This window comes from Hakea prostrata, chromosome 2, assembly GCF_041222555.1.
Source record: "Hakea prostrata isolate BN-2017 chromosome 2, UWA_Hpros_2, whole genome shotgun sequence".
In the NCBI taxonomy this organism is placed as follows: Eukaryota; Viridiplantae; Streptophyta; class Magnoliopsida; order Proteales; family Proteaceae; genus Hakea; species Hakea prostrata.
Window position 1 is genome coordinate 1,947,181 of NC_142601.1, and position 12,168 is coordinate 1,959,348.

The 12,168-nt window shown below is 38.1% G+C and overlaps 1 pseudogene across 1 annotated transcript; it reads left to right on the forward strand.

Moving 5' to 3' along the window:
- Window positions 1–2,449: 2,449 nt before the first annotated feature.
- Window positions 2,450–11,068, forward strand: LOC149023214 (glutaredoxin-like; annotated as a pseudogene). Its single transcript, XR_016171505.1, has 7 exons — window positions 2,450–2,536; window positions 2,625–3,277; window positions 5,660–5,804; window positions 9,476–9,564; window positions 9,882–9,980; window positions 10,193–10,324; window positions 10,476–11,068. The product of XR_016171505.1 is annotated as a glutaredoxin-like (transcript).
- The last annotated feature ends 1,100 nt before the right edge of the window (window positions 11,069–12,168 follow it).

The following is a 12,168-nucleotide window of genomic DNA, read 5'->3' on the forward strand; positions in this document are numbered from 1 at the left end:
TTCTTCTTCACAAATAAATAGTTCAACACCAAATCAAGTAAGGTTTCCATAAGGAAACACCATCATCAATATCCATGGGTTTTGGGTCAAACACCATATCTTCTACTGAGATGGCCCACAAAGACATCTTCCTAAGATTTTCAAAGATAGAAAAACTGAAATCACGGTCAAACTTCAAAGTCAACATTAAACAAACCCTACTTGACCCAAAACAGATCGGGTTTCCGGGCTAGATTTGGGCTGGGTGTTACAAGCATGGACTTTTGTCACTTCTTTTTGCTTAAGGTCATGATTAGTAATATTAGAATTTCTAGTTTGAATAGCCATGAGCTTCATCAAGCATCGAGTAGAGAAGCTTTTCGATAATCTTAATAAGAGGGGACGCACCATCACATTCTTAAAGAATCCCGCTAAGGGCAAGTCCAATTTGACAGAACCATTAGGCATCTATTTCTTAGTGCAGTGAGAGTCAGCATGTGTAAGCCTTCCACATTTGGTGCATAGCAAACGCACTTCAAACTTGCACTTTGATTAGAAAACATCACCTCTACTGTTTTGGATGGCGACTTTTGTTTCAACAGGCTGGTCTAGCCCGACCATTACTTTGGTTTTAGCAGCATTCTTTGGAAGACCCAAGACTTTCAGATCAAGTTGGATATCAATCAATTTGCCCACAATGGTAGCCGCTTCAGCCACTCGATTCTTAGAATAGCAGGCATCAGGAATATCATGTAACTGCAACCATAAGGCAATAGAGGGTGTAGGGTCACCAGGACGATAGTTCGGTGGGAATGGGTCTAGAGCGAAGTGTAGGATAGCATGGTCAACCACCACAGTGCTTGAGACACAGAACTTTGTTGTGATGATCTTCAGAGACGAATTCTATGGCAAAATGTCCTCTGCCATAGCCCAGAATGAAAGTGGCCCCTTGGCAGCCCCAAGCTGAAATCAGACGCTCCACCATGAAATTTGCAAAAAGTCTAGGAAATCCCATCGCATAACCAAAGCATGCCCAGGGATTAGTCTTGCTTGGTAGGAGCTTCGAGATAGAGCCTTCCATCTGTTTGTCACCAGCACTTGCGACATGCCATACCGCTATATCCTTTCGTCTTCCATCTTCACTTGAGGTTGTTTGACCTGCAGAGGGAGAATAGCCAAGAAGGCTAGATTGAGAAGCACTTCGAGGAGATGGTTCACGCGCACTGTGAGAAGAGCTTGAGAGACTCATCCATAGAAACTTATAAGACCCATAATATAATGGAGGAGAGGAGGAGGAGAGAAAGAAGAGACACTACAAGAAAAAGTGTTAGTTGCGACGGAACTTTTGCCATTGATACGGGATACCGTGGCAATAACAATTAGACTATATGCTATGGTTATTTATTGTCGTGGCAAAAACACAATGAATAATACGGAATATGTTTCCGTAATAACAGACCAACTATATTCTGCAGTAGTTACTTATTGTGGCAAATAGTTAGTTCCAAGTTCCCACAATGAATATTACTAGACAATAACAATTAGACTATATGCTATAATTACTTATTACTATGGCAAATAATATTATATGATAGACTATATGCTACGGTTTCTTTTGATCGTGGTAAAAGACCATGTAGTGGTTGTTGGACTATATGCTACAAGAATTTTTTTACCGTGGTAATGCTCACATGCAAGGTTTAAAGTATCGGTATCGTATCGATTAAGTGATTTTAAGAGACACATCGTCCCGTATCGAGTATTGTATCGCTTTGGCTAATGTATTTTAGCATAGTTCAATAGAGAGACGTATTGAGATGTATCGTATCACTTGGGTCAAATATGAATATGTATCAGCTAGTATCGTATGGTATCGTGGGATACTTTAAACCTTGCTCATATGAATATGAGATGGAATGGTGCAAATGAGTAACAACTAGACTATATGCTACGACTACATAGTGTCGTGGCAAAAAGTGTCTATACAATAGACTATATGCTACGGTTATTTATTACCATAGTAAAAGGTCATGTGATGGTTTGAAATTACAGGTCTTATGAAGTAAGAGTAACAATTATACTATATGTTATGGTTATTTATTACGGTGGCAAAAAGTGTTCTATGATTGACTCACTACGAGATGAATGGGATAATAACAATTAAACCATATGTTACGGTAATCTTTTACTGTAAATAGTCATATGATTTAACAAAAAAACTCATATGAATACCACTCATATGAATACCTTATGTGTAAATGCAGGGTTGGTTGAGTGATAAAGATCCATACTTCTCAGTGGAGAGGTGTTGGGTTCGACTCTAAAAAAAAAAAATACCGTATACTTAAAAACCTATGCGGGTATCTATTTTCCGTGGCAACTATTCAAGTAATCCCTTTTGTTACGGTCCTTAATAACCGTAGTGTAAGTGTTGATTTAGACTCCCACAAAGCTGAGAAGACCCCAAATCGCAGATTTTAAGTGGTATAAGATTACCAAGCTTACGTCTTGGTGCTCATCTTCCATCGGTGATTGCAGCGGAGAATAATATTATTAGGTAACCAGCGGTTACTCTTTCGTCTTTCTTCTTCTTCGTATTCAAACCCTTGACAGTCATTGCTAAAGATCTCTATGGCTTTTTCTAGGTTCTGTATTCGCTTGTGAGGTTGAGGCGGAGTGGAAGAACTTGAAGTCAAGGGTTCTATATTCTCTGGCAGCAATCTGTGTTCCTGCTTGAAATTTTCATTCGCTGTGTGGAAGGCTCAATTTCCCGATTTCATATGTTATCTTATAATGTTCTCTCTCACTCCGTCGCTTCGACTTTTGGTTCCTCAATGGAGAAGAAACGGCAACTTCTTGATTTTCCGCTCTCCCACTCGGAAGATTGGGTTCGTTTCTGGTGCAAATTCTTCTCCCAAGAACGATGGTTCAGTTTCAGTGCCGAAACAAGCACAGGCATGTTCCTATTATCTCTTGGAATTCCATGAATCATAAACGTTAATCATTGACTTTGCTTGACCAATTCTTAATACGTTGTTCCTTCCGAATTTGAAGTTTTATCGAGCTTTTTGTTTTTGTATATCTATTTATATTCAAGGTTTCCTTGCTCGAGGATGTAATTCGCCTCTTCAACGATTAAATGGTAGGAAAAGGAAGCTCAGGATTTGAGAAGGAATCTAGGAATCTGTTTCCGACTCTGTTTTCCTTCTTCATCGGAATTACTTTTGAAGGAGCTCCAAGAGAACAGCAAGCTAATGGAGGTTACACAACTGTATCAGACTGATATGGTTTGATTCAGGTAAGGTACGCCTATGGATAATTTTTTCCAATATATTCCCTCAATAGGAAAAATGGTTGAGTAATTTCATATAAGATAACTTCAAATATACAGCATACAACCCATGTTATTAGGTAACTATGAACAATAAAAGAAAGATATAAAACATGGAAATACAATGTATGGAAAGGATTTAATAGAGAAACCAATCAAGCCAAATTAGGATAATGATAGAAATGGAAGGATGAGATGGTATGGAAAGAATCCAAAAATGATGAATGGAAAGAATTCAAATGAGAGGAGCAAATAATATGGAAAGAATTCAAATTAGAGACAATTAGGGAAATGATGAAAAATCATCCTTATCACGCCTAATACTCCCCCTCAAGTTGGAGAGTGAATGTCAATAACACCCAACTTGCCTCTATGACTGAGAAGCAAATCTTTTCCAAGGGCCTTGGTGAAAATGTCAACAACTTGGGTAGCACTAATGGTGGAGGTGGGTTGAATAAGACCATGTCGAACCTGATCGCGTACCACATGACAATCAATCTCGATGTGCTTGGTGCGCTCGTGAAAGAATGGGTTCACAACAATATGTAAAGCAACTTAATTGTCACAAAATAAAGGTATTGATTGAGGGACCATGACAACTAACCACATGAATTCACAAGTGGTGATAGCCATAGCACAATATTCAGCCTCAATAGATGAACGGGACATACTAGTTTTTTTTTAGATTTCCAAGATAAAGGGCTGGAACCAAGGAATACACAATAGCCAGTGGTAGATCGCCAAGTCATAGGGCTATTTGCCCAATCTGAGTCATAATAAGCATGAAGAGATTAATTCACTATTAGTAGATAAAAGAATCATTTGTCCTGGAGTTCCATGGAGGTATCGTAATAAACGATTAGTAGCAACCATATGAGGTTTGCGAGGCTCATGCATGAATTGACTAAGAACATTCACAATGTGAACAATATCTGGACGAGTAATTGTGAGTTAAATAAATCGGCCCAATAACTGATTGTATGGTGTTGGATCAGGTAAGGGCTCACCATCAGAAGTAGTCAACTTGAGGTGTTGTTCCATTGGAAATTGAGTTGGATTAGAATCTGTGAAATCAACATCAGTTAAGATGTCCAATGTGTATTGTCGTTGGTTGATGAAAATACTTTTCTTGGAACGTGCCACCTCAAGACCAAGGAAATGTTTAAGCAAACCAAGATCTTTAATTTGAAAACGTTGCTGAAGAAGTGATTTTAAGTTGGAAATCACATTTGTGTTAGACCCAGCAATAAGTACAAAGGTAGATGAAGACTTTGTAAGTAAAGAAAATAGAGAGTAATTTACTTTAGATTGTGAATACCTAAGATCAATAAGGGCACCAAAAAGCTTGGAAAACCAATTATGGGATGCCCACTTAAGTCCATATAATGATTTGTGCAAGTGACAAACCAATTTCTCCCCCTTTCGATGATAACCAGGCGGAAGTGTCATATATACCTCTTCATGGAGAAAGGCGTTGTTGACGTCCAATTGATGCAAGGATTATCCTTTGATGGTAGCAATGGCAAGAAGTGTTCGACCAGTAATCAACTTAGCAACTGGGGCAAATGTCTCCTGGAAATCAACCCCCTCAATTTGAGTATAACCCTTTGCCACTAAACGAACTTTATAACGCTCAATTGACCCATTTGAATGCCGTTTAATTTTCTAAACCCATTTACAACCTATGTGTTTCTTGTTTGGGGGTAAAGATACAAGAGACCAAGTCTTGTTAAGGTCAAGAACTGCAATTTCACTATCCATTGCCTCCTTTCAATTAAGTGAAAAATCATCCTTATCACGCCTAATAGGAAAAATGAGAGGAACAATGGTTGAATAATTTCATATAAGAGAACTTCAAATATATATTCAGTATTCATCCCATATTTAGGTAACTATGAACAATAAAAGAAAGATGTAAAACATGGAAATACAATACATGAAAATGTTTGTATGGAAATACAATACTTGGGAATGATTTAATAGAGAAACCAATCAAACCAAATTAGGATATTGATGAAATGGAAGGATGAGATGGTATGGAAAGAATCCAAATGGAAAGAATGATGAATGGAAAGAATTCAAATGAGAGGAGCAAATAATAATATGGAAAGAATCAAAATGGAAGGAATGACGAATGGAAAGAATTCAAATGAGAGGAGCAAATAATATGGAAAGAACTCAAATTAGAGACAATTAGGGAAATGATGAAAAATCATCTTATCACGCTTAATAGGGATTGATCTGTTTGACTCAACGTATGTCCCTGGGTTCAGTTTACAGTCTCTTTACCTTGTTGCTATATTGATTTCATCTGCCACTACTCTGAGTAAAACAACTACAATTTGGCAGGTACACTGTACATCTACAAGCTTACACTTGGATGATTTGCACTCACCTTTGCTCTAGATGGAACTAACAGTCACGTTTCTGGTTCATAGCTCAGTGATATAGGCAGTGACCACATGAAGATAAATCTACGGGCAACACTTTACAGGTGACTCATGAGCTTTGGAAAAATACAGAATATACCTCTTTGGCTTCTAATGAGATACTGTCTATTTGATTTCCCTGGGATGCTAATTGATTGATCACTGAATTGATCTTTTTGATAGTTATCTTGTCACCGATTTACTACTCTAGCTACATTTGGTTCCTTCTAAGTAGAGAAAGATTTACATTTGCTTTTGCTTAAAGTTTATAGCCTTATAGGTAGGGGTGTCAATTTATAGCCCGAACCGTTAAAACCGAACGGCACTGGCCCGTTATAGCCAGAACCGGCCCAAACCGAACCTTAATGGGCCGTAATTGGGCTTAGGGTTGTGGAGCCTGCACCAACCCGAAACCGAACCGCAACCCGTTTTGTAATTTTATTAAATAGTATTTGAATCATTATATTACCATTAGGTAGTTGGTATAGACAATTAAAAAAATTAAGCATGAATTCGAAGATCAAATAGTTGTTTTACTACTTAATATCTAGGTTCTTGATTTCTATAGAATGGGTGGGTTTTTTTTTAATGGAAATTGACCAATAGCAACTTTGCTTTCTATATAATTTTTGCTTTTGTTGTAGGATGCTTAATTGTTTCTTCTTGTTCTTTTTCTTACACACCATAAACCGTTAGTTAACCCGAATCTAAATCATTAGCGAAACCGTTAGTTAGCCCGAACCCAAACCGCACCAAACCGAAACTGGCCCGAAACCGTTATTTTGCTAATGGGCCGTGTTTGGGCTAGGTGTTTTTCAGTTCGAAACCGTTAGGCCCAGCCCGAAACCGCCCCAAACCGCACCGTTGACACCCCTACTTATAGGGTGTCATATTTGGGCTAATATTCACATTTGATGTAAAGAATCAGTTTTTTTTGTTTTCTATAAAGTTTACCTAGTCAATGAAAGTGGATGTTAATGCTGGTTTGTTGGTAAAGGATTTGTCTTGATTAGTTGTGGCTTTTCAATCACCAACGGAACTATGAGATAAAAACTCCTTTAAACTATAAGAGATTTTAGTTGACTTCTGATTTGGAGGTGTTGTGGTAAAAATGTGCATTGAGCTCCCTAGTTCTTTCCTGATCCGGATTTGGCTCCTGAGACCAAAACAATGGTGAGAGTGACCCGCCTTTGGGGACGGGAAGCCATCTCAAATGATTAAGTCAGTTCAAGTAAGAAAATCAGAGACTCCTTTTGAGGAATAAATGCTCAAGGAGATGAAGAAGATAATGTTCTTCAAGAGTAAAATGCAAGAGAATAATGGTTGGGATGTTCAAGTCTCACTGTTGTTCAGGCATAATGATGGGTTATATAGCTGGTCCATACCTAAAGAGATTGTGGACACTTCACATCCCTTAGATGCTTATCTGATGAAATGGAGGGTGGAGATGACTTATTGGAGAGGCTTGCTCCGCAAGCTAGATTGTATGATCTTCACATCAGTTGGAGACTTTGTTGGTGAATCAAGAGGTTAGCGTCAGATTGATCTTGATGTGACACCAGCCCACAGTTGGGGGGACAATGAGATGCAATACTTGAGGCAAGCTTTGGACAAATGAGAAACTTCCTTGCCAGCAATGAGCATTTAATGATTCTCAGGGCATTTAATGTTCATTAAATGTGCATAGATAGACCAGAAGCTTCTTATTCGCCCCAAGCCTGCCTCGGGTATTGCGTACTACCGTTTTGTCCCCCCAACTGAGGAATGACATCACATCAAAAGATCAACTTAGCGCTGATCTCTTGATTCGCCTAAGGGATCACCAGCTATCTGGGGAACCATGCGTATCAACTTGCTGTTCAAGCCTTGTCAAGAAGCCATCTCCACCATTCATCTAAGTCATCCTCATCGTAAGGCTACGGTGGATCAACCATCAGTTTAGGTATGGACCAGCTTCATAAATAACCTTACTACACATGAGTAACAGTAAGAAGACTTGAATACTCCAGCCATTATTCTCCTGCATTAACTCCTGGAGAACATTCTCTTCTTCATTCCCCTGGGCATTTATTCCTCAAGGGGAGTTTCTCGTTTTCCTACCTGAACTGATCTTAATCATTGGAGGTGGCTTCCTGTCCTCAGTGGCTGCCCACTCTCACTCTTGTTTTGGTCTCAGGAACCAGACCCGAATCAAGAGCAAACCAGAGAGCTAAGAGCACATTTTCACAACAAAATACTTAAATCAGTTTGTTTCCTTATCAGGGGTAGAAAATTGTTTTTCCTCTATTTTCCTGGGTTGATTTCCTTTGTGCCAGCTGACTGAACTTTTCAATTTTCTAAGGATATGGGGTTTGAGAATTCAGACTAATTAAGAAGTGTACAGTTGGATGAGTTTGTCATTTTTAGAATGCAGGACTCCACAATACAGTAGAAATCCTTTATAGTTGGCAGTTCAAGCTTAATGGTTTGCTGGTTCTTTGTATGTGCGTTTGCCCCTGAATCTGATTCAGGTTATTGGCAATGGTAATCAAGGAATACTTATTTTTATTTTTTATTACTTGTTCTATAAAACAAGTCTTAGAAGCATACAAAATCTATACACCCAAAAAAAAAAAAAAACTGACAGCAAATCCTTATTCCACAATTTCCTTGTGATGTGTTCATTTATTTGTCCTTGTACAAAAAATGGTATTGTCAAAGACAAAAAGGGTGTGGGCGGGGGAGGGGCTGCAAAGGATTAATCATCTAAAGTGTTGTGATGCCAGAATATGGAAGACAAGAATAAAATATCTCTGGTTTTTTGTTTCCTTCTGCCTTCAAAGATACATTATTGTTTTTAGGACTTGGAGAAGAAGATGAACTGGAGGAGCAATTGGGAAGCTCAACTTGAAGGGTTTGTTGCTTTGATCTACTGTAATGATATTCAGAATTTTTGTAATGAAAAACACTTGTATATAATGAGTTATCCAATGCAACACTTAAGTAGTGGAGGATTTTCCTACTACTGTTTTTGTTGATTTGCTCCCCACCTCTCTCTTCTCTCTTTTATTCATCATATTGGGTTTCCATTTGATACTTCTTTCTTTAGCTCTATCTCTACATTTTGGTAAGTCCTATAACTATCACTTGTGTTTCTTTGATTGGATAGAGGGAAAGGATTCATTAGAATGATCTTTCTTTTACTAGATAATCCAATGGGAGTACGGTTCCTGAGATTTCTCTCTGAAACCATATTTTTGAGGTGTTAGCATTTGAACAAGCAAAGCATAGGCTTGAGAACATCTTCTCTTTCCAATGTATTACAAGTTTTTGGATTTGGGTTTGCTTCAAATTGATGAATCCAGTTGAGTAAACATGAAATGTTTGTATGTTGCGATTTGAAAGCTTACACCCCCTTAGCAGTCACCCTAGCTTTGTATGTTGCGATTTGAAAACTTACACCCCCTTAGCAGTCACCCTAGCTTCTTAAAAGTCTTCTTCTAGTTGTTACTTCTCTACCGACCGCCCACCATTGCCTGACTGTGTAACAGCTCCTTTTTCACTTTGAATTTTGGCTAAGAAAATGTATCTTCTCCTTGGATATTAACTTTCTAGATATTAATCTACTTTCCCAAATGAAGCCTTTTGTGTCCTTGCCTGCTATCTTGTGTGTTAGATATTTCTTCTTTGATTTACTGCAGAGTTTCAAATGGAAGTCTCAGAGTTTCTTATTCCATTCTCTTTGTAACATGTGCAGCAAGACCCATTGCCCTTATAGCAAGAGGGTCAAGCAGTTGCTGTCAGAGCTAAAAGCAACTTACAAGCTCATTGAACTGAATTTGGAAAGTGAGTATTCTATGGGTTCAACCAGCACTACAAACAGAATGTATTCTAATGTAGTCTTTTTTCAACTACCAAATAGTATGTTTGTCTTCTTTTTGTTTCTCATACTCAGGTGAGGATACATTTGAATCTTTTCAGGTTTGCCATAATAAAACAATTTGTTAAAACTTATATTTTTTTCATCTATTGCTTTGAGGTGTGGAAAGAATTGATTTCTATCTTGATGTTCAGAAACATTTACACAAGTCAATGTCAGTATTTGTTTGATTTCCTTCTATTGAATTTTTCTGTTCTTATAATTGTTTCCCTCTCCCATGAAGGCGATGGAAGTGATATTCAATCTGCACTCTTTGAGTGGACAGGACAAAAGACTATCCCTAACGTGTTTGTTGCCGGAAATCACATTGGAGGCTGCGATGGTATGACCCATTTCACTTCTCAATTTTCCTTCTGGTTCTTTGAGATTCCAGTGATGAATGGCATCCACTTTCTGTTGATATGATTTGCATTCTGATGCTAAGACAAACCAAAATAATCAAATTTTCTTCCAAGTGGAGCGTTCAGCCAAGCGTAACCTAAGAGATTCATATCAACGAATTGATATTTGATTTCTGATTTTTGCAGGTTGCAGTGACTATGTCAATGCACCGGGAGGGTAAACTTGTGCCCTTACTGAAGCTGGATCTCTTGCTAAACCTGATATTCAAATGGCCTTGGCCAAGGCAAAGGAGATTGTTTCATTAAACTCCACTGTAGTCTTCAGGTGATCTTTCTACTTTACCTCTCTAAGTTCAATATCTTCTCTCTGTTCTGGAGCCTATTTGGCTGATCTTCTTTTGTTTGCCCATTTTATACTATGTTTGCTCTGTTTTCTAATGCAATGGTAAGACACCTTTGACAATTTCAAATTGCAGGATTTACCAAAACTTAATCGCTGTACAGAGCTACTCACCATGCATGAAGAACTGAAACAAGCTCGGAAGGCTTTTGAAGTTGATGAGAGAAGTTGGCAAGTGGAGACTGAAACAAGTGAATGCCTTCAGAACCAAAGTCAATTTTCTATCACGATGGATTGTGAATTCAATATCTTTAAAAACTGAGACAAGCATATTGAGCATCCTTGTGGGGTTTCTTATTTTAAGAGTGCCACTTTCCCGTAATTGTAAGCCATGTTCATGTATGTTGCCATAAGCATTGCAAAAGCACAAAGATGGGGCAAGAATGTAGGCCACTATGACAAAGTATTTGACAATGAATTATGTAGTAAGATTGGATGCACCAAACCGTTTTAAGATTTATGAATGCTATTACATGTCTCATCAGATTGCAACTCATTCTTACCAGGTCTAGGGGAGAGAAAGAGAAAGAGAGGATATGAAATGGAGAATGTTGTTTCAGATTTTACCTATATAATGATTTATAAAAAGTAAAAAAATAAAAATAAAAAAACTATTTGTGACTGTAGGAAATTTTCGTAGCGAAAAACAAAGTCACGGTCCCATAATATATAACTGAGTATTTGCCATGGTAACCAATTACGGTGGTTAAAGAAAATAGAGTTGCCACTCACCAATCTCCGTTGCATTATTTACTACGGTTCTTGGGTTGCATACCTTTGTTTTTTTTGGTAAACGGGTTGCATACCTTTAAGACGGCTTTTTAAATGACGGGAAGTTACTGTTGGGTTAAACTATTTGTTACGGTTTTTGGGCTTTTGCTACTAATTGTTGTACTGGATGTTGCTTCAAAGTGAACGAAAGAAATGAATGGAAGAATGAAGAAAGTCCAGAAAAAGACATGGAGAAGAAGACAAAAAGCTATAAAAGAAAATTGATGTGAGTTAGGGAGTTGCAACGTAGCCTGAAGAAGGCCATTCAAAGAGAGAGATGGGTAATAAATTTCGTCTGAGGTGGGTGGAGGGATTAAATAGAGGATTTGGAGAAAGATATGGAGTTGCCAGTTGCAACGTAGCCTTAAAAAGGCCATTCAAAGAGAGATAGTAATAAATTTCGTCGGAGGTAGGTGGAACCGTGGAAGTGGGTGGAAGGATTAAATAGAGGATTTGGAGAAAGATATGAACTGGGCATCGTAGGCCAAGGTTTGCTGCTGCATCTACCAGTCCACTTGCCACGAATCTTCCATTGATTTCAAATCAGGAAAGCCCCTGAAAGAAAAGAAAAAAGAAAGGAGTTACACGTAAAAGAAGAACAAGACAACGACATGATTTATGTTTACGACAACACAACAGTTGAGGGTTGCAGCATGTAACTCATGCTCCTTCTATCGTCAGTTTTAAGTGGCTTTCGTGCTGTTCCCTCTGTTTTGCAGGGGATACACTCATACACTTAACACTCTTGCAGATTTTTCAGACGATGGCTTTCGTTCGAAATCCCTAACAAAGATTAGAGAAAGGCCTCCCGAGAAAGAGAGTGTACATAGAAGAAGAATCATCTTTGGCAATGTTTGGAAAGATAGGAAACAATAAATTTGAAAAAAGAAAAAGAACGTAAATTTAAATAGTTTGATGTTTTACATTTACCGCGAAAGGAGGATTCTAATTTTGAATGGATATGTGTCATACGACTAGATGTGTGAATTGAAATTATT